This window comes from Lathyrus oleraceus, chromosome 1 (assembly GCF_024323335.1).
Source record: "Lathyrus oleraceus cultivar Zhongwan6 chromosome 1, CAAS_Psat_ZW6_1.0, whole genome shotgun sequence".
In the NCBI taxonomy this organism is placed as follows: Eukaryota; Viridiplantae; Streptophyta; class Magnoliopsida; order Fabales; family Fabaceae; genus Lathyrus; species Lathyrus oleraceus.
In genome coordinates, this window is record NC_066579.1 from 379,948,793 (window position 1) to 379,975,865 (window position 27,073).

A 27,073-nucleotide genomic window follows, 5' to 3' on the forward strand; every position below is an offset into this window, starting at 1 on the left:
TGTTTGACATTAATTTGACTTTGGTTAGAGATCCCTTGCTGTTTAGACATTTTTGTCACCTTTGGACCCTAGGCTTGGCCTAGTGGTCTAGTTTCTAACATTTGATTGATTTTTCAGGATGAAAAGGTGCAATGTGTATGGAGATTGAATCAAGTTAATTCAAATGAGTTTGGTTGATGTTTGTACACTAACATGACTTGGTTTTGTAGGTTATGAAGCTTGAGCTTGAGCTTTGAGCTTGCTTTGTTGTGCATTAGTTTGTATAGTCTGACTGATTAACATTTGCTGTTTATTGTTGTCTGTTTGAGTACTGATGATACTTGATTGTTTTCAGGTACATTTAGTTGCTCATAGTTCTTTTAAGAACTTGCTTGCTGCTGCTTGGTTGTGTAAACCACTTGAGGTAGGACTTCTATTCTTCATGTAGTCTGGAGACCCGGTCTGTTATTTGACCGGGCAAACTGTCTGAAGTCCTCCTTAAGAGGCGATGTTTGTGATTGTTTAATTTTGTGCCTAAGCAGGTGAAGTCCTCTATGAGGCAATTGGTGGAAGTTAGGGATATGCAATCTATCCCCCACTATTCTGTGTGTCGTCCCTCTGCTCACACGGCTGTGTGTTGATGCATTGGGGCACAAACCCAAGATCTGTGCTGTCGCACAATCGAGTCAGAGTCATTGAGCGTAGAAGGGTCCCTCCATTCTGGACCCACGCTCCCTTGTCAGAAGCTCTCCCTGGTCAGGGATAGGAGCTGTGAGGTCTGATCCTCACTTCACCTTTCATCTGCTTCACCTTAGCCTCGTAATGGCAAGGTTAAGAGCAAACACAGCCCGTACAGATGACTTGCTGAGGCAGTCAAACCTATTGTGTGAGCCCACTTGTTTGGTTATAGTGCGTGCTATGTGGATATCTGTTTGAGATGCTTGTTCTCATTTGATGTATGCTTGAATTATTTTGTATGCTTGTATGCTTGCTTCTTTCCTGGATAGGAGTAGTTTGCTTATGCAAGTAGGATAAGAAAACTGAACCTAGGGTAACGATGCATGACAACACTAGGCTCGAGTCCAGCTCCCTGGTAGTGTGTCTTCCCCTGGTTTCTGGCTAGTAATTCAGTCCCTTTAGGGGGAACTACATCGCCCTGATCATTGTTCCAGACGAGGTATGTAGGCAGGTGGTCGTGCGAGACCTCTCCGGGCGCCTTTTTCTTTTTTGCGTGTGTTTACTTGTTGTCTGATTGTGTTTTGGTTCGGATGCCGACGTAAGTCCAGTGATTGGCGGTCGGGCTCCACGTTTGCCCCTTTGAGTGTGTGTTGGTTCGGATGCTGACGTAATTCCATCGAGTGGTTGTCGGGCTCCATGTTTGCCACCCTTGCTTGTTTGGTGTTTTGTGTTGTTTGGCGCGTGTAAGCCGAACTACAGTGGCTCTGATTCTTGTTCCAGACAAGATATGTAGGCATAGGGTGCGATACCCTATCGAGCTCGTTCCTCTTAACCCCACCTGCGTTCCCCGTGTGTGTGTGTGTGATGTTTAGCAACCTATTCTTTATTTTAGAACGTGGATCCCGTCGAGTACGACGGACGTGAGGGGTGCTAATACCTTCCCCTTGCGTAACCGACTCCCTTACCCTTTCTCTTTGGTCGCGAGACCATTTCCTTTCCAGGTTTCTCTGAGCGTTTCCTTTCCCTATCTTGGGATAAATAACGCGCAGTGGCGGCTCTGTGTTGTGTTTTTATTTGAGTCCCGCCGGTTGTTTTTTCGCGGATGCGACAGCATGCTCTTTTCGACCAGACTCGTCATGTTGTCCCAACACGCACCCCATTGAATTTTCTAACACGGTTAAATACATGATTAGAGGTCTTCCTTCAACTGGTGGCATCAGAATTGGAGGTTCTTGAAGATACTTCTTGATTTTGTCAAAAGCTTCTTGACATTCCTCATTCCATATCATCTCTTGATTTTTCCTCAGTAGCTTGAAGAGGGGTTTGCAGGTGGCGGTCAAATGGGAGATAAATCGGGCAATGTAATTCAAGCGTCCCAAGAAACCTCTGACTTCTTTATCTGTACTGGGAACTGGCATTTCTTGAATAGCTCTCACCTTGGCCGGGTCAACCTCAATCCCTTTACCACTGACAATAAAGCCCAGGAGTTTGCCGGACCTTACCCCAAAGGTGCATTTGTTCGGGTTCAACCTCAACTTGTATTTCTTCAACCTCTCGAACAGTTTGTATAAATGATCGAGATGTTCCTCCTCAGTATGAGATCTGGCTATCATGTCATCCACATATACTTCTATTTCATGATGGATCATATCATGGAACAAAACCACCATAGCACGCTGGTACGTTGCCCCTGCATTCTTTAAACCAAATGGCATTACTTTATAACAGAACGTGCCCCATTGCATCACAAACGTAGTTTTCTCCATGTCCTCAGGCGCCATCTTAATCTGGTTGTAACCTGAGAATCCATCCATGAATGAGAACACCTTGTGTTGAGCGGTGTTATCTACCAGAACATCAATGTGCGGGAGTGGAAAGTCATCCTTGGGACTCGCTTTATTCAGGTATCGGTAATCTACAGACATTCGCACCTTACCATCCTTCTTTGGCACTGGTACCACATTAGCAACCCATTGAGGATAAGAAGTAACAACCAGAAAACCTGCATCAAATTATTTCATCACCTCGGCTTTTATTTTCTCAGACATTTCAGGACGCATGCGACGAACCTTTTGCTTAACAGGACGACATTCTTCCCTCGTTGGCAGTCGATGCACTACTATATCGGTATCCAGTCCTGGCATGTCTTCATAAGACCAAGCAAAAATCTCTACATAGTCATGCAACATCTGAATCAACCTTCTCTTGACACTGTTTTCCAAGCCTGCTCCTATTTTGACTTCTTTCTTGTTTACTTCAGTACCCAGATTTACAGCCTCAACTGACTCCTCGTGTGGCTGTATAGTCCTTTCTTCCTGCAGTAACAGTCTGGCAAGTTCTCCAGGTACTTCACAATCTTCCTCACTTCCATCCTCGGCTTGGTAGATCGGATTTTCAAAGTCATAATGAACAGTAATAGAACTATTGTCAACAGGATCCAGAGTGGGTATGGATCTGCAATTCGTTACGTGAGTGTGTGTAAGAAAACATAGCTCGTTTGGAAGATGACAGAAAAGATAAAGAGCGCAATATTTGAATGCAAAAAGTCCATTGATTTATTGAATATGAATATGCTTATGAAGATGACAAAACCCTTAACAAATTAGCTATTGTGCCCCGGGCATAGACACAACGCTTGGAGAAGTTCAATTGTAAAAAAACAAAAATTTGCAACACTAAAATAGACAATAACAATTACTCCTGACTAAAGGAAATCGGGATAGTGTCTTCAGCCTTCCAATTATTGAGTCCGTCACCAATTGTTGGGAAAATCCAGCTATCCAGGTCGCAATCGCTGTCAGCATCTTCTACAACATTAATTTGACTCTTGTCAGAGCTGAACCCCAGGCCAAATTTGTCAGACTTGTACGGTACGTCGATCAATTGACCCCATCCAGTACGACCACCATCTTCGACTACGGCTTGAGCGTCCTTCAGAGAAATCATAGCAGGAGGAGCACGAATAACCTTGGGTACACAGGAAGTTGGCTTAAGGACAGGATTGGTCGGAGGAACTACTTCAAATGACTGACAAGGAGTCTCAATGAATTCACCATCCATCTCGACGTATCTGAAGGTATGCACACTACTGACAATGTACTCTTCTTCTCCACACACGGTGACAATTTTGCCCTTTGTGGGATACCTCAACTTTTGATGGAGAGACGAGGCTACAGCGCCTGCCCCATGAATCCAAGGGCGTCCCAGTAAGCAGGAATAGGCAGGACGAATGTTCATTACATGGAAGGTAGTGTTGAAGACTTGAGGTCCTATCTTGATAGGAAGGACTACTTCGCCATGGACAACACTCTTCGCACCATCGTAAGCACGTACCACAATGTCACTAGGTTTCAGTTCAATGCTTTTACAATCCAGCTTATCCAGCACAGCTGTCGGCAGCACATTCAAGGAAGAGCCATTATCGATCAACACATGAGACAAAGTGATTCCCCTACACTCAATGGAGATATGCAGGGCTTTATTGTGATTCTTTCCTGCTGGTGTCAGATCAGCGTCGGAAAAGCCTAGGCCATTGTCAACAGCCAAGTGAGCAACATAATGTTCGAACTGATCGACAGATGTCTCCTGAGGTACATGAGCGGTCTTCAAGAATTTTATCAATGCATTGGCATGAGGTTCAGAAGATAACAGCAAGGATAACATCGAGATCTTAGACGGGGTATGCCCCAACTGTTCTACAACATCAAAATCACTCTTGCGAATGATTTTCAGCACTTCTTCCATTTCTTGTTTGGCAACATCTTCGGGAGTAACTTCGACCGGTGTCTCTGACTGAGAAGGATTGACTGGTTCCTTTCCTCGAGTTTCAAGGACAGGAGGTGAGATTTCTGGAGAGAAGATCCTTCCGCTTCGAGTAATTTTACTAGTCCCAACAATGCCACTAGTATTAGCAGCATTATCCACTTGCTTCACGCCATGGACGTAAACATCACCGCCATAATTCCACGGAATAGCTTTGCTTGAGGAATATGGGATCGGGCCAGGTGCAGTGATGATTAGGGGAGCAACCCTGGGCTCAGCAGTAATCTTCACAGGCGCCCTGGTAGCGGTAATCTTCACTGGAACTTTAGACCTAGCAATCACAAATATTTCTTCAATAGGGTTTTCCGCCTTAGGAATCCTTTCGAAGAGAACTGTACGATCGTCCATCAGCCGTTGAATACCATTCTTCAATTTCAAACAGTCCTCGGGCCGGAGTATGCAGAGATTGCAATCTTCAGCACAACCTGGAAATAAACCAGCTTGCAATAAATTCCTCTTTATGATCGGGAGAGGAGATGTTAAGTCCGCCACATTGGAAATGTGAGAATCGTCATCCATAGCATTAACAGTCTTATCATGGTTAGGCATAGGAGCAGTGATGACATTAGGAGTCTCCGGAGGCTCAAACTCAATTTCTCCAGCTTCGATCATATCCTGAATCTTATTCTTCAATGACCAGCAATCGTTTGTATCATGCCCGGGGCTATCGGAGTGATATGCACACCTGGCATTGGGATTATAACGAGAAGAGGTAGTGTTGGGATTTGTAGGAGGATCTCTAAGGGTGATCAAATTTGCCTTTAGCATTCCCTGCAGTGCCTGTTCCAAGGTCATATTGATCCTGGTGAACTGCCTTCTTGGCCTGTCTTGTTTGGGCTGGAAGTTTTGAGATGGTGGTGCTGCAATCGTAACTGCTCCAATGTCGTGGTCACGGTTTTTCTTGTTACGACCCTTTTGACCGTACACAGCATTTGATTCGTTCCTCCCCTGATAGGACCTTTTGGTGCTTGCAGAGGTAGCCGCCTGTATCTTTCCACTTCGGATGCCGCTTTCAACACGTTCACCTGTTAATATAAGTTCAGTGAAACCTGATGAAGAACTTCCCAGTAGATGGCTGTAGAATGGGCCGGTCAGTGTGCCCATGAACATGTCCACCAATTCTCTGTCAGTCATAGGGGGTTTGACTCTGCCAGCCAAATCTCTCCACTTTTGAGCATATTCTTTAAAGCTTTCTTTAGATCCCATAGTCATATTCTGCAACTGTAGCCGGGTAGGTGCTAGTTCAGAGTTATACTGGTACTGTTTATAGAAAGTTGTTGCTAAATCAGTCCAGGTGCGGATGTTAGAGCTCTCGAGCTGATAATACCATTCCAACTGTGTGCCAGACAGGCTCTCTTGGAAGAAATGGATCCATAGCTTCCTGTCAGTGGTATGCGGCTGAATCTTTCTCACATAAGCTCTCAGATGCATCTGAGGACAAGACGCACCATCGTACTTAGTGAAAGTGGGGATTTTGAATTTGCGAGGAATGGTCACATCAGAGACCAGACCCAAACTTTCGAAATCCAGACCGGGCGCCTTCTGACCCTCCATAGCTAGCATACGTTCTTCCAGCAACTTGTACTTATCATCTCTTGGAGAGTACTGTTCATTTTCATAATCTTCATCGTCATCTTCAGGGTTGGAGAAATCAGCATTCTCTTCCTCTGAATCATTCTCCGCCCCCTCTTCTGGACCATTCGGGATTCCAAACTTGACTCCTGCGGCCTGTCCTTTACGCCTTCTTCCCGGGTTAATGAAACTCACAGCTTTCTTGTCTTTCTTCTTTTCGAGCAAAAGAGCCTTCAGTTCCTCCTGCCCCTTGGATAAGCTTAGCATCATCTCCTTGAATTGAGCATTCTGAGTCTGGAGATCTTTGACAGTTTGTTCGAGATCCATTTTTCTGTTTGCAATGAAGACCGTGAGAACATTGAACTTGTAGAATACCTGTTATGCAGTGATATGTTATGTTATGCAATGCATGAAATGTTTTCAAGGACTTTTGGAATTTAACTTTGCGTAAATCACCAACAAGGGAGAAATGTTTATTGCTAATTTCTTTGATCAATGTTCATTACAAAAGGAATAAATACAATGAAAGCTCAAGTCTCCCAGGGGCGACTTCTTTTTGGGCGAAGATACGCATTGAGTCTTCGTTCCTCATTAAGCTGACTGGTAAGTTCTAACACTTTCTTCCTTTTTGCGACGAACTGAGTCTCGAAAGTATCCCTTTCTTCTCTCAACTGGATCCAGGATCTCTTTAGTTCCTCAACGTTGGTAGGCATATCTGGATAAGGAATGATCTGAGGAGCACCTCCTTCAGCTTCAGGTTCGACAATCTGAGGTCCGATTGCGAGATATGGCATGACAAATTCACGAGCTCTGGCGCGTACCCATCTGAGATAAGGTTCCATAGGAATAGAATTTTTCTGTCCTAACGTACCTCTCTTCGCCATGCCCCAAGCTCGTACAAATCTTTGACGGAGGCCTTGGGAATCGTTGTCATAGTCGAACACAATGCCTTCGATGATCATTTCACGTGGACCATCTCTTCGAGCACAACCAAACTGTCGCAGAGCTAAAGCAGGATTATAAGTAATACCTCCTCTTATTCCTAGGAGTGGTACATTAGGGAACTCGCCACAACGGTCAATGATGGTAACATTCTCCTTGAACTGAGGACACCAACAGATGTCTGGGTGGGAGAGCGACATTATCCTTTGAGACCATTTCAAATTCTGCTTGTTCTTCAAGACTGATTGAGGAAGGTGCGAAATAAACCACCTAGACAACAAAGGTATGCAGCACATGAGAGTCCCTTGCTTCTTCATGGTACGAGTGTGGAGGGAATGCAAAATGTCTCCCAGCAAGGTAGGTACAGGGTTATGAGTGAGAAATATCTTAATAGCATTCATGTCTATGAATTGGTCTGGATTAGGGAATAACACCAAGCCATAGATTAGCAATGCCAGGATGTCTTCGAAAGCACGGACATTCATAACTTTTAAGAATTCTCGGGCCTTATTTGTCAGGAATTTGGCAAGTAAACCCTTAACTCCACTCCTTGTTACCCAATTAGCTTCAATGTCGGACTTCGTCATGTGTAAAGTTGCGGCAACTTCTTCAGACTTCGGAACCTTTTCTAAACCACTGAAAGGTATTTGATCAAGGATAGGTATCCCAAGCAGTCTGGAGAATTCTTCCAGTGTAGGTACCAACTGATAATCTGGGAATGTGAAGCAATGATGTTTAGGGTCGAAGAACTGGAATAAAACTCTCATCATATCTTCTTTGAAACCAGTGGTAACCAAATTGAGAAGAGAACCATGTCTCTTGATGAACTGCGCATGATCGGAAAGTTCTGACACTAAGTTCTTGAGTTGAGGAGAGATTGCTACAAAATTGATCCGGATGGTCTTCCTGGGAGCCATAGCCTTACAAAACAGAGCAAAGTTAAATCCCTAAGTCCTTGAAATGGTTAGTACAATGTTATGATGTCATGATGTTATGATGTTAAGATGTTATGATGTTATGAGGTTAAATAAATAACAAGCACAAGCAAGTCACACAACCATCATTCCTAGGTTTTAAGGCTTGCATGAGTTCCATAGGTAAGTACCCTCCCCACTGAAGTTTAGTTGGTTCAACCTATCCTAGAATAGTAACCGGGTTCTAGAAGGATCTCAAATCACCGACCTTCCTTTAAGTCCACTTCAGTGCAACACCAAGTGGTTGACCGAAGCTTCCCTAAAGTCCAATCTCAAAGAGTGTAGTATCGAGTCTCAACCAACCCCAGTCGGAACCGAAGTCAGTTATCTCACTACTTTCTAATGGCCAGGATGAGTCAATTAGGGTTCTAAAGGTCTGGTTAATGCTTTAATGACACCACGCGGATGCCAAATTTTTCCTCAAGTGAACATGAGGAACATCAGGACATCCAAAGTGTCACATTAACCGTAACCATCATTTTAACCATTCCAGTATACGCCGGATAGTCGCGATGATCTATTGCTACTTACCTAAGGTACACTAGATCCGGGTGTAGGATCTTTCACTCAAAAATACCCAAGCAATCCCTTAAAAGTAAATCAGACAATTTGGAATAAGTGATCTTGTTTTTAAGGTAACCTCTCTTTTTAAAGTTTCCCCAGCAGAGTCGCCAGTTCTGTCATACGGTGAACTGACTTGGGGTATTTTGCTTTTTATCGCAATGTCGCGGATAGCAAAAGTCGCCACCGACTTTTCTTTTATCCAATAAGGAAAGGTGGAAAAGAACAGGAAAGACCTCAATAGATTTTGGGTTCGGGAGGTACATTATACAAAGGGAAGGTGTTAGCACCCTTTGTATCCATGGTTATCCATGGGCTCTTAATTGCTGGATCACTTATATTTTGTCTTAAAAGTGTCGGTGAATTGTTTAAAAATGTTTCGAAAAGAGAGTTTAACTTTGTAATGATTCTCGTATGAATGTATACAAAGTATTTATCTCGTTTGATTTTGAAAACGGTTTAGAAAAATGTAACTTGGTAATGATTCTAGTATGAATGTATACCAAGTGGTGATTTTCTAGGATTTGCAAAGTGTGAGGGGTGGAAAATGTTTTAGGTTATGATCCAGTAATTGAGAGTTATACCTTCCTAAGGTCGTTATGGGCATTTCCTATCCTTATGAGGGTAAAACTGTCCTTACTATTGAGAAGTAAGTAGTTTTATCCTTTGGATGTAAAAGGGTCATTGTAGGGTCATCGATAGGTCATTGAAGGCAACAGTTGTAAGGATACCTTAGCATTCGAAGGGACGATCATCATTTAACCGTAGGCTACACCGAAGGGTCATCGAGGGACAAAATCGTAATTTCGAAAGCAACATCCGAGGGACCATGATTTATTTTATGATGATTTAACCGACGGGTCTTTGCTAAGTGTATCCCTACATTCGCTGGACATGACCGTTATACCGTAATACCGTAGGGCAGCAAAGAGAGGTCCAAAATCACATGTTTAAAGGTCATATTTTAAAGTCAATTAGGTGATTAGGATGAATCTCCATATTAAAATCAATACATTAAAATTAATACATTAAAATTAATACATTAAAATTAATTAAGCAATTTAGGGTGGATCTTTATAAGGGTATCCCACAAATAAAGTGGAAGGCCTAAACAACACTCTTTTCCTGGGATATGTGAACCTTTACAAAATTCAGCAAACGGGTTAGAATACCAATCAGGGTGCAATCGAGGATTACACCGCAAAAGAAAACACAACAACATGAATGTCAGGCAAAACAGTGCATAATTAACATAGAATAGATCAGGTTACGCATAGGACATAACAAATATCAACGGCTGTCCCGTTCGCCTCTGCCTCGCCTAGCGAGGGCCTAGCGAATGCTCGCTACATGCTCGCTTAGCGATGTGCTAGCGAGCGGCTGCGGGTTTTGAATTTCAGAACAGTATGATCTCAGCATGCTGCATGCCTTATTGCATTCAATTACAGAAATAATATGGTCAAACACTCAGGATATTCAGGCGTACTGGAATTCACATGCAAAGTCTAATTACATATCCAAAAATTCAATCATGATGCATTATGTATTTAGAGATTTACAAATTGGAAGCATAAAACAATAATGATACACAAACCTGTTTGCAATGGAGTGGTAATGCTGAATTGGCAAGTCACTTTTGGTATCGGGTTGAGTTGGGCGGCGGTAACTTCAGTGCGGATGAGCGGCCGTCAGGGTTTCTTCACTCCGACTTCTCTGGGCTACTCTCCGGGGTTGCTATGCCAGGGTTTCCGGCCGTCTCCGTCTCGGTTTTTTGTTCTCCCCTTTTCGTTCTGGAGTTGGGGTATTTATAATACTCCTTTGATGACCTAATGGGCTCAGAATGAAGCCCGAAATTTTCTGTTGTCTGTCAGCTTCGTTAGGCGAGCGTGTAGCGAACGTTCGCTAGGCGAGCGTGTAGCGAACGTTCGCTAGGCGAGCGTGTAGCGAACGCCTAGCGAGCAGGCCAATTTGGGCCATTTTCTGGATTGGGCCATTTTCTGGATTGGGCCATTCGTGAGCTGGGCCTTTGTTCCTTTAAGATCAGTGTCATAAAAATGAGTCGGAGTGCCCTGAAAAATGCCTTGAAATACTAATGGGCAAATTTTGGGGTATGACAACTGGCAGAATCCAGCTTACTCTATTCAACTTTGAGCCTAACTTCCTCTGCAATTGAGGGTTTAGGAAGTGGTGGACTAAGTATTACGTCGAAGAATTCTGTGATGTCACCTCTTTCATTCAATTATTTGACAAAGCTTTTCTTCTTGTGCAAGAAAAGACCAGAAAAGGTACTTATACGCTTATAAAAGAAATCCAAGCTTTTCAAAACTACTTTAAAATTGCCTATAGGCCTGATGATCTTAGTCGAACCATCCGCGAAGCAACTGTCACGCTTAAAGAATTTTTTTCAACGAAAATGGAAAACCTAAAGATTCCTTCATACGTTCCTCATGAGAAACTCTATGAAATGGCTCTTGAATTGTTTCCTCCAAAGTTTGCTCCACTGCCTAATGCTGACTTCGGAGTGGCCCTTGCCCCTCCATTTCCAGATTGGTTTATTTGTGGAGATTCCATTACAATACTTCGACAACAATCTCAGAGAAAAGCTCAGCGGGTGGTTGTGACTAAGCACACTCTAGACAATTTCAAAGGGCATCTTCATATAGGGATCGAGGATGTCCGAATCGAATCGGACATATATGAAGGTGTGACACGGGATGTTTTCCTCGAAGTACATTCCCTTTTCAAGCCATTTACTCTTAGCTAACACTAAATGTTTTATGTTGTTTTCATTTAGCCATCAGGGTTCCACCTAAAAAACCCACCACCAAGAGACCAGTCGAATCGAAGACCGAAGGAGGCAGCAAGCCTATAAAGGTATACTTTTGCTTTCTCATTTATTTTGCTTTAGTTGTGTTTTAATGATGCTAATATTCCCATTCTTAACTCAGACTGCTCGAAAACCTCCAGTAAACCCCCTAAAAATCCAAAAACCTGCTGACATCCCCGTCATAATAGAATCTGACAAAGAGGATTTATCGTCGGTTCTCGACCTAACTTCTAGGAAGAGGAAGCAACAGCCAAAGGCCACTGATACTTCGAACCAGCCTCCAGAAAAACTTCCAAGGAAAAGACCCGTTGCACTTGTTATCCAAGAGCCTACTCCTGAAGAAATGGCTAAGATAGCAGCGACCCAAAGTGAGAGCGACAACTCTAGCCCTGGGGTCGAAGGTGACAAGGTATAACAAACTTCTCTCTACCTTACATAATTTGTTCACCTTCTTTCGCCATTTATAGTTTTGATTGTATTGATTTTAGGGTGGCGTAAGCACTGTCGTTCGAACCAAGACTACAACCTCCTCCGCGCCTGTCTCTTTACCAGATGTTTTAAATAGTGCTGGTGAACCCACTTATCGACCATCATCTAAAAATGGGTCTATAAGTGAGATTAACCAACCTCCCTCTGGTGACCTCGATGCTTCACCACCGAAGACTGTCACTCAACATTCTCAAACCAGCGATCCCGATCATGAAACTGATTCAATCGAAGAAGGTGAGGTTGGAGGCAACCCAGAACCCATGGTTGTGGATGAATCAACTGAAGACGAAGATGCCCCTGAGGATGATTTACATAACTCTAAAGGAACAAACAATCCTCACGGAGAAGGTGGAGATGTTGAAGATACGGTTATGGAGGAGGAAAACAAAGGCAACCCCACCCCAGTCCTTGATGACGATGAAGGCTTTGAGGGGGGGGGGGAGGCTGATGCAGGCAAAAAGCAGGCTCAAACTCAAACTCTTGTCACTCCAACTGTGGAAGATGTTCCAACGGCCGGAGTTTCGACGAGTAGTACTGGGGGTCTTTCTGCAGAAAGATTGGCTATTCTGAAACGAAGCCAACCCCTTGAGTATTTGAAGGCTATGTTAAGCTGCAGGGAAAGTTCCTCTGACAAAAGCCTTAGTACTTCGGTGTCTGAGGATCAACCTTCGAGCACTCCTGCAGACGAAGTACTTTCTAAGATCAAAGACAAAGTATTCAAAGGTGACTTGTTTCTGTTGCTGCTGGATGATCCCTCTGCCCCTTTGACTCTAAAGGCTCTTCTCAGCCAAGTCGACCTGTTGGAAACTTCTCCTGAAGTGGCCAACGTTATATTGGAGATAGGTACTATGATCGACCAAGCTATTGCGGATCATAAGTTGTTACCTCAGCTCACATGGGAAATTGAGAAGAAGTCTGGTTTTGAGGCTGCTGCCTGGGATGCTGCCACCGAATCAACCAATAAGGCGATGGAATTGGAGCAGACCAAACAGAAAAACAAAGAAAAGATCGAAGGTCATAATCATAATATTGCTTGTTGGAGGAAGCACAATAGAATAACTTCAGGCGAAGATTTCTGATGCCGAAAGAATCAAAGATCAACTCTTAAAGTTTTATGAAGCTTTAATGGCTCAAGAGCTATCATTTGGCATGGAATTTGTCGAAAAGGCTCGACAACTTGAGTCAGACCTCAAACTCCTACGATCGAAGAGATCTTTGTGCGAGATACATCTAGAGCTTCTTAAAGCCAAGTATCTTCAGATCAAGGTCAACCTTCCTTTCTAGTTTTTCCTTGTCTATTTTGCATGTAATGATAAATTTTTATTTGTAATGAATATTGGCCATTTGGGCCCTCGAATTTAATATAACCATTTTGGCATTTTTACCATATTGGCTTTGCTTTACTTATATAACTATTCCTCTCTTATTTTTATCTCTTGGAGTACTGGTTTATATTTTTTCAAATATTTCCCATTCACTCTTAGAATCCTTTTATCTTCATTAAGCTTTTCGATTTCATAGGCACCATTAGAGAATACCTGTAAAATCTGAAAAGGGTCTTCCCACTTTGGGGACCATTTCCCCAAGGCTTTATCCTTTTGATCCATTGGAAGGATCACTTTCTAAACCAAGTCTTCAGGCGCAAAACTTTTGACTTTTACCCTCTTATTGTAAGAGATTTCTATTCTCTTCTTTTTCCGTTTTAATAACTCCAAGGCATTTAACCTTTCTTTATCTAAATTAACCAATTCATCCAACATCATGCTCCAATGTGATTCTATTGGAAGTTCATGGTGCCTTTGAATCCTTATAGATTGTAGGTGAATTTCTACTGATAGAACAACATCGTGGCCAAAGGTTAGCCGAAAAGGGGTTGACTTAGTGGCCTCTTTGGGAGAGGTATGACATGCCCATAAAATCTGGTCCAGAGTTTTATGCCAATTCCTAGGCTTCTTCCCTACATGCTTTTTAATCAAACTAATGATCATTTTATTGGCAACTTCGACTTGTCCATTGGCCTGAGCATAATAAGGCATCGAAGTTAACAGTTTGAAACCCATTTCTTTGGCAAATTCTTGCATTTTCCGACCAGTGAATGTTGACCCTTGATCCGTTGTAACCGTCTCTGGGATTCCAAATCTATAAATAATGTGCTTCTGGATAAACTCGACCACATCCTCTTGATTCACATTTGGTAAGGGTATAACTTCAATCCACTTCGTAAAATAATCAACTCCCACCAATATATATCTTTGATTTTTAGATGATGGAGGTCGAATTTCCCCAATCAAATCTAAAACCCAGCCTCTAAATGGCCAAGGCTTTATGATAGAATGTAATTCACTTGCAGGAACGTGTTGTATGCATGCATGTATCTGACATTCTTGGCATCCCTTTGCGAATTCAATACAATCTTTCAACATAGTAGGCCAATACATCCCTTGGCGAAATAAAAGCCATTTCATCTTATGACCAACTTGGTGTGCCCCACACGCTCCACTATGGACAATCGAAAGGGATAAGTACGCCTCTGACTCACTGAGGCACTTAAGCAAAATTCCCTCAGGAGACTTTTTAAACAAATATATACCTAAAAGAACATAACTCAATGCTCGATACCTTGTTTTTAGATCAGTAGACACTGTTGAATTCTGCAGATACACCACTATTGGCTTCCTCCAATCTTCATCTTTCAAATTGTATATTGCCAATATTTCGAAGTTCCCTTCGTCAACATATCCCAGCTTTGTCTTTTCTAAGTCTAGAGGTGTTAATATGGTTGCCACGATCTTTCCTCTGACTTTGATGACTTTTTGCAAATTTTCTTTTGAAATTTTATACCCGGATGCAATCTGAGCTAAATCGTTAGCCACTTGATTTTCTAGTCGAGGTATGTGCCGAATAGTAGCCATTTCAAATCTTTTTAGCAGTCGACTGGCTATTATGAAGTACATAATTAAATTCTCCTTAATACATCTATATTCCTTTGTGATCTGCTTTATGACCTGACTTTGAAATTTTATACCCGGATGCAATTTGAGCTAAATCATTAGCCACTTGATTTTCTAGTCGAGGTATGTGTCGAATAGTAGCCATTTCAAATCTTTTTAGCAGTCGACTGACTATTATGAAGTACATAATTAAATTCTCCTTAATACATCTATATTCCTTTGTGATCTGCTTTATGACTAACTCTGAGTCACTCATTATTTCAACTCGAGTTGCCCCCAATTCCAACAATATTTCAAGTCCTACTATGAGGGTATTCAACCTCATTGTTTGAGAAGATACCTTCTACTTTGTACTTGAATCTTGTTGGAATTTTATTAGGATAAATAATTACAACCCCTATGCATGTACCATCCTTGTGACTAGACCCATCGAAGTACAACTTCCAAGGTTCCAATTCAAGATAGTTCAGTGCATTTGCATTTATGGAGTGGCCGACTATAAAATCTGCTACCACTTGTCCTTTAACAGCTCTTAATGGCATGTATGTTAAAGAAAATTCAGTTAATGCTAACGCCCATTTCCCAATTCTACTATGCAAAATTGGTTTGGATAACATATGTTTAATAACATATGAATGAGATGAAACAAAAACATCAACAGGTTTTATATAATGCTTCAATTTTGTACAAGAGAAATACAAGCATAAACATAAATTTTCAACTAGGTTATACCTAGTTTTTGCATCATTTAAGACTCTACTGAGGTAGTAGATGGCTCTTTCAACACCATTATCATCCTTTTGAGCTAACATGCTCCCTAAAGTCTTGTCCGATGCAGATATATACAATCTCATACTTTTGTTTCTACACGGTGGTGTCAAGATTGGTGGATGACTTAAGTATGCTTTAATCTTATCAAATATTTCTTGTTGAGCCTACCCCCATTCGAACCCTTCCATGTTGATTCGAAGCAATGGTGAAAAAAATTGTGTCTTCCCACTAAGGTTTGAGATGAATCTCCTTAGGAAATTGATCTTGCCTAGTAGTGACTGCAAACCTTTCTTCGTTGATGGCGCTTTCGCTTCCATAATGGCCTTGGTCTTATTCTGGTTTATTTCGATCCCCTTTTTGTGGACCACAAAGCCTAAGAAATCCCCATCCTGCATACAAAAAGAGCATTTTAAAGGATTCATTTTTAGACCATGCTTTCTCATCCTCTCAAAAGATATTCGAAGATGGTCTATGTGACTCTTCCCTGAAACAGACTTAGTGACAATATCATCTATATAGATTTGGATAAAAGTCTCTATAAAATTATAGAAGATCGAACTCATCGCTCTTTGGTAGGTTTCCCCAGCATTTTTCAAACCAAAAGGCATCACCACCCATTCGTAGGTGCCTAAGGCTCCAGGGCATCGGAATGTTATTTTCAGGACATCTTCTTTAACAATAAATATTTGATATTACCCAGAATACCTATCAAGCATGCTTAAATATTCATAGCCTGCAGCGGAATCGACTAGCATTTCTGCCACTGGCATTGAATATTCATCTTTTGGGGTTGCGATATTTAAATCTCTAAAATTTATTCAAACCCTTAAAGTACCATTCTTTTTTACAACTGACACAATATTATCTAACCATTCGACATACCTGGCCGTACGAATGAAATTGCAGCAAAGCCTTTCGACTTCTTTAATCTTCGAAAGTATTGCTGGGGAAAATCACCTTGGGTTCTGCTTCACAGGCTTTTTTCTAGGCTTGATTGGCAATTTCAATTCGACCAACTCTCTGCTTAAACCAAGCATTTCATCATAGTCCCATGCAAAACAGTCCTTAAACTCTCTCAACAAGTGGACCACTTCGTCTTTGAGTTGAGGATGGATATTGGCACTAATGTAAGTTAGACTTTTTATCACCCCCTCTCCCAAGTCTACTTCTTCGAGGGGTTCCTAAGCCAGCATTTTAATGTTTGTTGCTAGCGGATCCTTCTTAAAACCCAAAGGCTCATCATCGTAGATCGTATCGAGCCTCTGGTCTTGCTCTTCATTCCGACCCTTGTTAGGTGGCATTGGGTCAAATTTCTTTATAGGACCTATCGATTGAGAAACTTTACTGGCTTCGATAACCATGCTTTTGACTTCAGCCTCTAAGGCCAATTGTTGCTTGCTTTCGGCTATGTAAGCCGAAATCCTCTTTAGCGCTGTAAACTCAGTCATATTACTGAATTCACTTCCCCATCCTGTGAGGTCAATTCCAGACACTCCCAAATATCCGAAGTCATCTTCGCCTACTGTTAATTCGACTTGGATGACCCTCATAGTGGAACCCACTTTACCTTCACAGTTGGTTAGCACCATATTATGAGGTTTGACATCAGTGTCATACTTGCCAATTTTCCTCAGCATGCGGTGAGGCATTAAATTCACAGTCGCTCCATAACCCACCAATATTTTATTAACGGGAACGTCTTCGACTTTTCCAATGATGAAGAGGGGTTTAAGGTGGCTCCTCATGGCTTCACTGGGCATCTCTAAGAAAGCATTTTGCTCTTTAACACAGTCGTTATTCATCACATAGTAACACACTGGCTTGTGAGCAGCCATTTCTCTCTGTGTGATGCTATCGGTGTGTAACACCTCAAAATTTGCCCTCTTCTCTTGGGACTAGCATTAACATATTTGCATTGCATTTTAGGACATTAGGCAGTTCATGTTGCATATCATGTGGTTACATTATGCAGGCCATTCTCCCAAGTCTTGATCAGAATATGAGGAAGTCAAAAGTGCAAGCCTAGGTTACTGACTGATCATGGCCATCTGAGGATTGGGCTGTGAATTAGGGTTTTATGATTCTCAAAGGATATTGGTCTTCATCTTGATTGCAATGATACATCATCATCACCATGGTGGGATGTCATCAGAAGATTGAAGAAGATTCCTTGAGATTAGGGTTTTGACCACTGGTCAACCCTAATCAGTTGCATTGGGCCAATCAGGGCTGGATCAGGAGATGGGGTTTCTGATGATTCTGGGGTTCATTCTTTGATTATATGGTGATTATTGAGGCTAGGGTTTCACCCTTGAGCCATTTCAGTTGGAGATTGGGGTTCAAATTGATCTGTGCATTGCCCAATTCATCTGTCAGTTGAAAAGTCAACTGTGGTCAACTGTACATGATCTGGTGAATTTGGAGGTGGAAATGAGTTAGACACACTTCATTCATGTTGGAACAAGTGTTAAATGACATCTCAAAGCTTAAAAATGAAGAAAATCAAGTCAGGACAAAAACTGCCAAAAATAGCAGGTGACTGGTAACTGAAGTTTCCAAAAGTGGAAAGTTTTTGACCTCAAAAACAGAAGTCCAAGGAAGCTTCAAATGAAAATTGTTCAACATGACAGATGTAGATCTTGTTCTCACCTTTCCAAAAAGTCCAAGAACTTGAAAATCCAATGTACGGTTTGCAAGATATGGCTCAGTGAATTTCAGAAAAGACCCGTAATCAGGAGGGCATAACTACCACGTGGTTTATCCAAAATGCAAGTTCTTTATATGCACAAACTCCATTTAATGTGTACTTCAAAGTTGCATAATTGGATTTTTTGGAAAAGGCTCCATGCAAAATGCCATTTTTGAAGTGAATCAATTTAAGGAGAGGGGCAAAATGGTCCAATTTTGGAAATATGGAGAATTTGGAAAAAAGGCCAATGCTATTAGCTTCCAATGGATATTTTGGACTTGTTTCAAGTGTTAATTTTCTGCTGAATTTGCTTCTAAGCATTGAAGAGCTTAACTCCAAATTGCACATAAACCAATTTCCACTAATCATTTCTCTTGCTTAATTGTAATTAAGTTTAGATTAAGCACTGCATATAAAAACAAAACTCTAACAGAATTTGGATAATCTTTTTCTGCTAATCACAATTTTGAGAAACTTCTACACAACCACATTTTCACTGCATAACAGAAAACCGATTCTCTCACAGTCACATTTTTTTGACAACCCCTTCTTCACAATCACATTCCAAAAAATATTCTTCACACTCGTTTTTGGGAAGCTAACAGAAAATCACAACAGCTAATCATTTTCTCTCACGATCCCAAACTTCACAATCTCAATTTCCATCTAACAGAAAAAAGCAAAAAGCTCTCAAGCTCTCTCACATTTTTCTCGGTCAAGGACCTTTTTCACCAATTCATCGACGATCCTTGAAGCTTGATGCGAATTCTTGGTGGATTTGTCAATTATACTTGTTTTGGAGTTTCTGTTTGCAGGATTCGAAGCTCAATACGCAAGATTTCGCAACCGTAGAAAGAAGGTTCTTCCATACCGGCTTCACGAATTCTTGATAATCCAAGCGACTTCGAGCTGAATCGAAGACTCCACGCACCTCCTACAACTAATCGCTGCATCTGTTCGCGCGAGATCGAAGTTCAATCGCGCCGAATCCGCATCGCATCGCAAGAAAGGTTGGAAATCGAATCTTGTGTTTCGTCAAATTGAGTTAGGAGTGTTGTAGATTGTAGCTCGTAGATTGTATAACAGCTTTTGGATTGTAATTTCGTTGCGATTTGAGTGAGTAATTGTCAATTTAAGTTTCGATGCGTTTCCTTCTTGCTGTCGATTCGTGCTGCATGTTAATCTATAGAGGAAATCGCATCCATATCCTTGCTCGCGATCGAGAATCGGTCCGATCGGTACATAGTTTATGCATTTCCGTTACGCTTGCTCAAACCTGCGTTTCCAGATGAAGAACGCTTTGAGAAGACGATGAACATTCTTGCTTTTCTGGAAAAAGAGTGCGTTGGATCCATCGCGTTTCCATTTCAATGTCGCTTCATGTTTTTCGTCCCAGATGCGATCTCCACCGCTCATCACGCCTAATTGAAACGGCGACGTATAAGGCCAAGCGTTAAAAATTTCAATTGTGCCACTGGCACCAAATTAAATTTAATAAACCTAATATAATTCTAAATAATTATTAAATAAACATTTTAAAACTTAGAAAATTCATATGATATTCAATAATAATCCAAAAAATACCATATTTTTTTGTTAATCATAATTTTTTCCCTATTATTTTATAAAAATGAAAAACAAAATAATGCTTGGTAGAAAATCCAATTGGACCTAGAGATGTTTTTAATGTACATATTTTCCTACACATTACCATTTTAATTCTATACTCCACATACTATATCCAAAATAAATGAAAATTGAGACACTTGTTCTAGACATCCTTCTGGATTTTTTGACATAGGTTTGGGAATTTTTTAGCCTATGGTTTATTATACATGAATTATTGAAATTGGATATGTACATATGTGACATAGTTTGGTATGCTGAATTCACCAAATTGATTACCATGCTTCCCATTGGCCAATGACCCTATTTTTTTGCATGAAGCTTGTTTAACATGTTAGCTATCACTGGTAATTTTTGTGGATTTTTGCAATCCATTTTCGATTTGATTCACATTTTTCTTGCTGCCTAGCATGTTAGAGTTCCATAGGTATAACCTTTAGCATTTATGTTGCCCTATCCTCATAATTAATCCAATGGACATGAAACTTTGTAGGATAGTTCTTAACATGTTAAGGTAGCTTTTGGCTTTGGTCCCATGAATTTTGAAGGTAACAATTGCTGTTTGCCATTAGATGGAAGTTGGTGTATAATTTTTGACTTCATTTGATGTAGTTTTTGCATGCTGTACCACGTTTAATTAATTCCTATTGATCTATTAGGCCAAATGACTTGAAATTTAATAGGTGACTTGTTGAATGCCTTCTGGTTAGGATAGAATTTTTGTGGATTTTTTGGATCCTTTTTGACATGTGGTTGGATATGATCTTGCTGGTTGTTTGTATGAGACTCAACATTGCTTCATTTGCCTTCTAGGTTGCATAATTTAAAATAGGAACATAGTTTGAATATGGGACCAATTGGGATCCCTTTGTATTTGATATTACTTGGTTTTCATCATGAATTGGCTGCTGTTTTAGGATTTTTCCATCTTTTTGACCCTAGGCTAGTCCTAGTGGTCATAGTACTTACCTTTGAGTGTGATTGTACCTTTTCAGGTCAAAGATAATGAGTAAGGAGATTTGCTCCACATTATGGATTGTGTTACTTGACACATATGACTAATGTATTTGTTTTGTAGGATGTTGGTTCATGTGAGCCTTGTGCTATGCACCTCATTATGAGTATAATTGTACTTGGTTAATTGATCATTATATTGTTGTCTGTTTGTGAAAGTAGATGCTGATTCTGTTTGACTTTTGTACAGGTACCTTTAGTTGCTCAATTCCTTGCGAACTTTTGCTTTGCGTTGCTTAAGCAACTTGCATTGAGGTAGGTCTTCTTGACTTCATGTAGTCTGGAGACCCGGCTGCTACCGGGCCGGGCAAATAAATGTCTGAAGTCCTCCTTAAGAGGCAATGCTTGTGTATGTTTATTTTTAAGCCAAGCAGGAAAAGCCCTTCGAGTAAGGCAATTGGTGGAAGGTAGGGACAAGCAACCTGTCCCCCACTATTCAGTGAGTCTTCTCCTTGCTCCCATTACATGGTTGTAGCATTGAGATCAAAAGCCCAAGATCTGTTGAGTCAGAGTCATCGAGTATAGAAGGGTTCCCCTATTCTGGACCCATGCTCATTTGTCAGCTCTCCCTGGTTAGGGATAAGAGCTGTGAGGTCTGATCCTCACTTCATCCCATCATCTGCTTCACCTTAGCCTCGTAATGGCAAGGTTAAGAGCAAACACAGCCTGTACAGACGATTGCTTAGGCAGTCAAACCTGATTGATTGAGCCCCTTGTTTGGCTATAGTGCGTGTTATGTGGATATCTGATTGACATGCTTGTTTGAGATACCTGTTCTCATTTGATGATATATGATTGTATGCTTGTGTGCTAGCTTCTTTCCTGGTTAGGTTAGTTTGCTTATGCAAGTAGGATAGAAAACCGAACTTAGGGTTAACGATGCATGACAACATTAGGCTCGAGTCTCAGCTCCCTAGTTGTGTATCTTTCCCCGGTTTCTGGTTAGCAATTCAGTCCCTTTCAGGGGAACTACATCGCCCTGATCCTCGTGCCAGACGAGGTATGTAGGCAGGTGGTCGTGCGAGACCACTCCGGGCAACCTTTTTCTTTTTTGCGTGCGTTAACTTGTTATCTGATTGTGTGTTTTGGCTCGGATGCCGACGTAAGCCCAGTGATTGGCAGTCGGGCTCCACGTTTGCCCTTTTGAGTGTGTTTTGGTTCGGATGCCGACGTAATTCCATCCAGTGGTTGTCGGGCTCCATGTTTGCCATTTGTTTGATTGTTTTGTGTGGTTTGGGCGTGCGTAAGCCGAACTACAGTGGCTCTGATTCTTGTTCCAGACAAGATATGTAGGCATAAGGTGCGATACCTTATCGAGCCCGTTTCTCCTAACCCCACCTGCGTTCCCCGTGTGTGTGTGTGATGTTTAGCAACCTTTTCTTTATTCTAGGACGTGGATCCCTAGGAGTACCTAGGACGTGAGGGGTGCTAATACCTTCCCCTCGCGTAACCGACTCCCGAACCTTTTCTCTCTGGTCGCGAGACCATGTCTTTCCAGGTTTCTCTGAGCGTTTCCTTTCCCTATCTTGGGATAAATAACGTTTAGTGGCGGCTCTGTGTGTTTTTATTTTTAGGCTCGCCGGTTGATTTTTCGCAGGATGCGACAGCTGGCGACTCTGCTGGGGACTTGCGATGTAGACCTATGCTGGTCCATCGTCCCTAAGCGAGTCCTTCCTAGCGTTTTAGGATTAGTTTAGGTTGCTTGTTGTGTTATTTATTGCATTTATTATTCTAACCAGTGTGTATATATTTGCATTAAATGTTTGCATGCATCATACTATCATGTTGTTGCTGTCCTCTGCAGGTGGTTCTGTTGTGTGGGGTGGGTGTTCTGAGTGGGGCTAAAACCCAGGCCCGAGTATACACCTAGGACTAGTGTGGTCTCACGTTGCCTCTTTCATGTTAAGTCAACATGTGCCTGGCGGCGTGATGTGCCACAAGCCGGACGAGGCTCACTTGATAGTGCTCATCTCTGTGGATATTCCGCTTTGTTTGAGTCACTCCATTTGAGTTGTTGACTCTGGTGACCGATCATTTCCCGGATCTTTGGTTTAGACGATCTTAAGGGAGCTACAATGGCACACCCGCAAGGGCAAACCCATTGAGTATCTCCGCCCGATTGTCGAGACCATTATCCGCCTTAGGATGACTTGATTAGAACTTACCTGTGAGGGGAGGGTTGTTCTGTCAGATGTTTGTTCAGATAGCCTCCAGATGGTGACTTTTGATCTGTGATTCAGAGACATAATTATAAGTCGGATTTATGGTCATTTATTGCCGTGACGCCGGAGTGCTGTCCGTGACTTATCAGTGGGGATCCGTTTATTTCGGATTCCCCGGGCCGAGATATTTTATCAGTGGGGATCCGTTTATTTCGGATTCCCCGGGCCGATTCAGATGGTGATGGTGTGTCTGCTCAGAGATGGTCTGGTGTTGATGATGATGATGATGCATCTGTCTTCCGTTTATTTCGGAACCCGTGGGTCAGAATTGGGATTGTACATTCCTCAGATGGTTATGATCAGTTCAGAGCCCAGATTCAGTGCAAATGATCAGATGGCTTGGAGGATGGCAACGCATTGCATTCATTCATCAGCATCATTACATTTTGCATTAATTGCATCTAACCCATGTTTACCCATATGCAGGGACACTTTTGATCGAGATTCTGGTTGAGAGATTTCTGTTCAGATATGAGGGCCGGTTTGAAAGACAATGTTGCCTACAGTTTCTTTGATCCAGAGATTGGTGTGCTCAAGGATATGATAGCATTGATTACTCCTGACCATGTGGGAATGTTTAGAGAGTCATACGGCGGTATTCTGAAGATGGTTTTCAGACTCACTGACTGCGACAGGAGCGCCATCCACACTCTTCTTCAGTTCTATGACCCTGGGTTGAGGTGTTTCGTTTTTCCAGACTATCTGTTGGGACCTCTGATGGAGGATTATGTCAGCATCCTGGGTATTCAGATCCGTGATCAGATTCCTTTCCATGTCACTAGGGCGGAGCCGGACGTCCTTGGGATTTCACGTGCTCTTTATTTGAGTCCGGAAATGGTCAAGGAAGGTTGGAAGGAGAAGGGAAAGTTACCTGGATTTCATTTGAGTTTCTTGGAGGCTAATGCCAAGGAACATGCTGCTGCGGGTAACTGGAAGACGGTTTGTGCTCTGATTGCTGTGAGCATTTATGGGATTGTTCTGTTTCCTAACCAGAAGAATATTGTGGACCATAATGCTATCAGATTGTTTATGCAGAGAAACCCTATTCCTACCCTGATTGGAGATGTCTACTACTCAGTGCATAACAGGAATGAGAAGAGGCGGGGTGGTCTGGTTAGATGCTGCTCTCAGTTGCTCTTTAGATGGTTCATGGGGTATTTGCCTTCCCGAGGTGCGTTTGTTCAGATTGACCCTAGTGTCAAGTGGTCCTTCCGATTAATGGGTCTGCGGGCTGATGACATTGCTTGGACTCATAATGGTTTAGCTGGTCAGGACTTCATATGTAGTTGTGGGAGTTTACCTAATGTGCCTTTGGTGGGAGTTCAGGGTTGCATTAATTACAACCCGATGCTTCTCCGGAGACAGATGGGGTTTGCTATAGAGGGTCCTCCTCTCGGGCGAGAGATTCAGGAGTCCTTCTATTTCCCGATTGATGGTAACCAGACCAAGTTGAGGCAGGTATTGGACGAATGGCGAGATATCCAGAGGAGGGGTAAGGTTCCTTATGGCAAAGTCAACTGCCGGTATTTTCCACTATTTGAGGATTGGTTGCGGAAGAGGATTGAGTCTACATTTCTACCGTTCCCTGGAGGTGACTCAGTGTGTCCTAGGATTGAGGGTCCAAGTTCTTCTGTCAGCATGGATGAGTTCTTAGAGGTGAAGCGGGAACGAGATCAGCTACTTGCAGAGAAGACGGAATTGGAGATGAGTGTCGCTCGGGTTCAGAGAGCTAATCAGGAGCTCAAAGCAAAGATGGAAGATCAGGATAAGCGGCATGCTTTGGAGACCAAGCGATTTGAGATGGATACAGCCTACTATGGGAAGGTTAGTCAGGCTTTGGCATCTTCAGCAAAGGAGCATGACATCACAAAGGAGAAGCTGTTCAGAGCATCAAAGGTGATTGAAGATGAGAAGAGGAGGCAAATCCTAGTCAGGGATCAGAGAGATGAGAGAGCCAGAGTCCTCGCTGCAGAGTGGGAAGCGGAAAAGGCAAAGATCAGGGCCGAGAGAGATCATTACATGGCAGAGAGAGACCACTACTTCAGGCAGATGAAGATTCATCAGAAGGAAGTTGGAAGACTACAGCAGGAGAATACCGAGCTCAGGTTCGCCGCAGAGTTCGCGAGGATGGAAGATGAGATAGGGCCATCTGTGGGACCCTCATCTAGCTAGATCTTTCATTTGTGTTGGATTACCGTCAGGCTTGTTGACGGAATTCACTTGTCTGTATTTCTTTCCTATTCTGGAGGATTGTATCTGACCTTATCGGGTTGATGTATGACTATTGCACTGATTGTGCACTCTTTTGGTTATGTGATGGCGATTTTCATTCAGTGACTGGCCTTCAAGCTTTATTTGCTTTACCGTATGCACTTACACAAGCACACACATGGTTGGGGGTATTCTTGCTAAATCACATATCTCCGATCTGCACAACAAAATCAAACACTGCTAATCAGAATGTTAATGCCGGCTTATTATTTGTCTCGATGATGCCAGGGTCGAGAGACAAAGTGTCCTTCATATGGATAGACACTGCATACATGCATTAATCATGATAACTTGTGTTTTATTTTGCAGGTGACTATTACTAACGTGCTTGTTTGTAAACAGGAACCATTGCTCGCGCTCGAAGAGTAGTACCCCTGCACTCAACTCGCCCTCACCGATATTACACAAGAAGAAACACTCCCAGACTCATGGAGCTTCCCAGTGCTGATATGCTGGAATTGAAGGAGAAAATGACGAACTGATCAATATAATGCAAGGTTTTGCCATTGGTCAGAAGGCTCTCGCAGATAAGGTTGAGAAACTCGAGCGGGTTTCTGCTGTGAGCAGTGGGGTCAACCTGGATGGAGTCTCCAACCAGGGGCAGGGATCTCGTGATGGTGGAAAGAGGACAACAGTTGGTCTGGTGAATAATGCTGGTGCTGCTGGTCAACCTGGGCCTAGTCAGAATATGAAAGACAACTTTGTGCCTCCGTTTTATGGGTTTGACGAAGATCAGGAGGAAGATAGGGAGGCCGACCAGTTCTCTATGCGAAATGAGCCTTTTGTGCCTTACGACATTCCTCCTCAGAATAAGGAAATCCAGCTGCTGGCTGAGAAAATCAAAGTGCTTGAAAGTTATGCCACGCCAGGGGTGGTTAACATGTCCAACATGGGATTGGTGGAGGGGATTGTCATTCCTCAGAAGTTCAAGGCGCCTGCGTTCGACAAATACAATGGCAGTTCTTGCCCGGAAACTCATCTCCAGGCATTTGTCCGCAAAATCTCGGCATACACCGCGGATCAAAAACTGTGGATGTACTTTTTCCAGGACAGCCTGTCTGGAGGCTCCTTGGAATGGTACACCAAGTTGAGATCGTCCGATATCAAAAGCTGGCAAGATTTGGGAGATGCTTTCTTTAAGCAATACCAATTTAATGCTGATATGGCTCCGAGTCGTACCCAGCTGCAGGGTATGTCTCAAAAGCATAACGAAGGATTCAAGGAGTATGCGCAGAGGTGGAGAGAACTGGCTGCAAGGGTGCAACCTCCTCTGGTGGACAGAGAGATGTCCGATTTGTTCATGGGGACCCTGCAGGGGCCGTTTGCAGAAAGAATGGTGGGTTGCCCTGTCACCAATTTCTCTGACATTGTGGTGGCAGGAGAAAGAATCGAAAGTTGGTTGAAGCTGGGTAAAATCCAGGGTGGTGCATCTGCGTCTTCTTCAGGAACGAAGAAACCGTTCGGTAATAACGGTCAGAGAAAGAAGGAAGGAGACACCAGTGCAGTTTATACACAGCGCGGACCCAGTAGGGACCGTTACTTCCAGCACAATGCTGCAGTAACAATTCCTGCTGAGTCTCAGTCAGCACAACCGCAACAACAACAACAGCAGCAACAAAGACAACCGTTCCAACAGAGGCCCCAGAGGGCTGGATACCAGGTCAGGGGCAGAGCAAATGATAGAC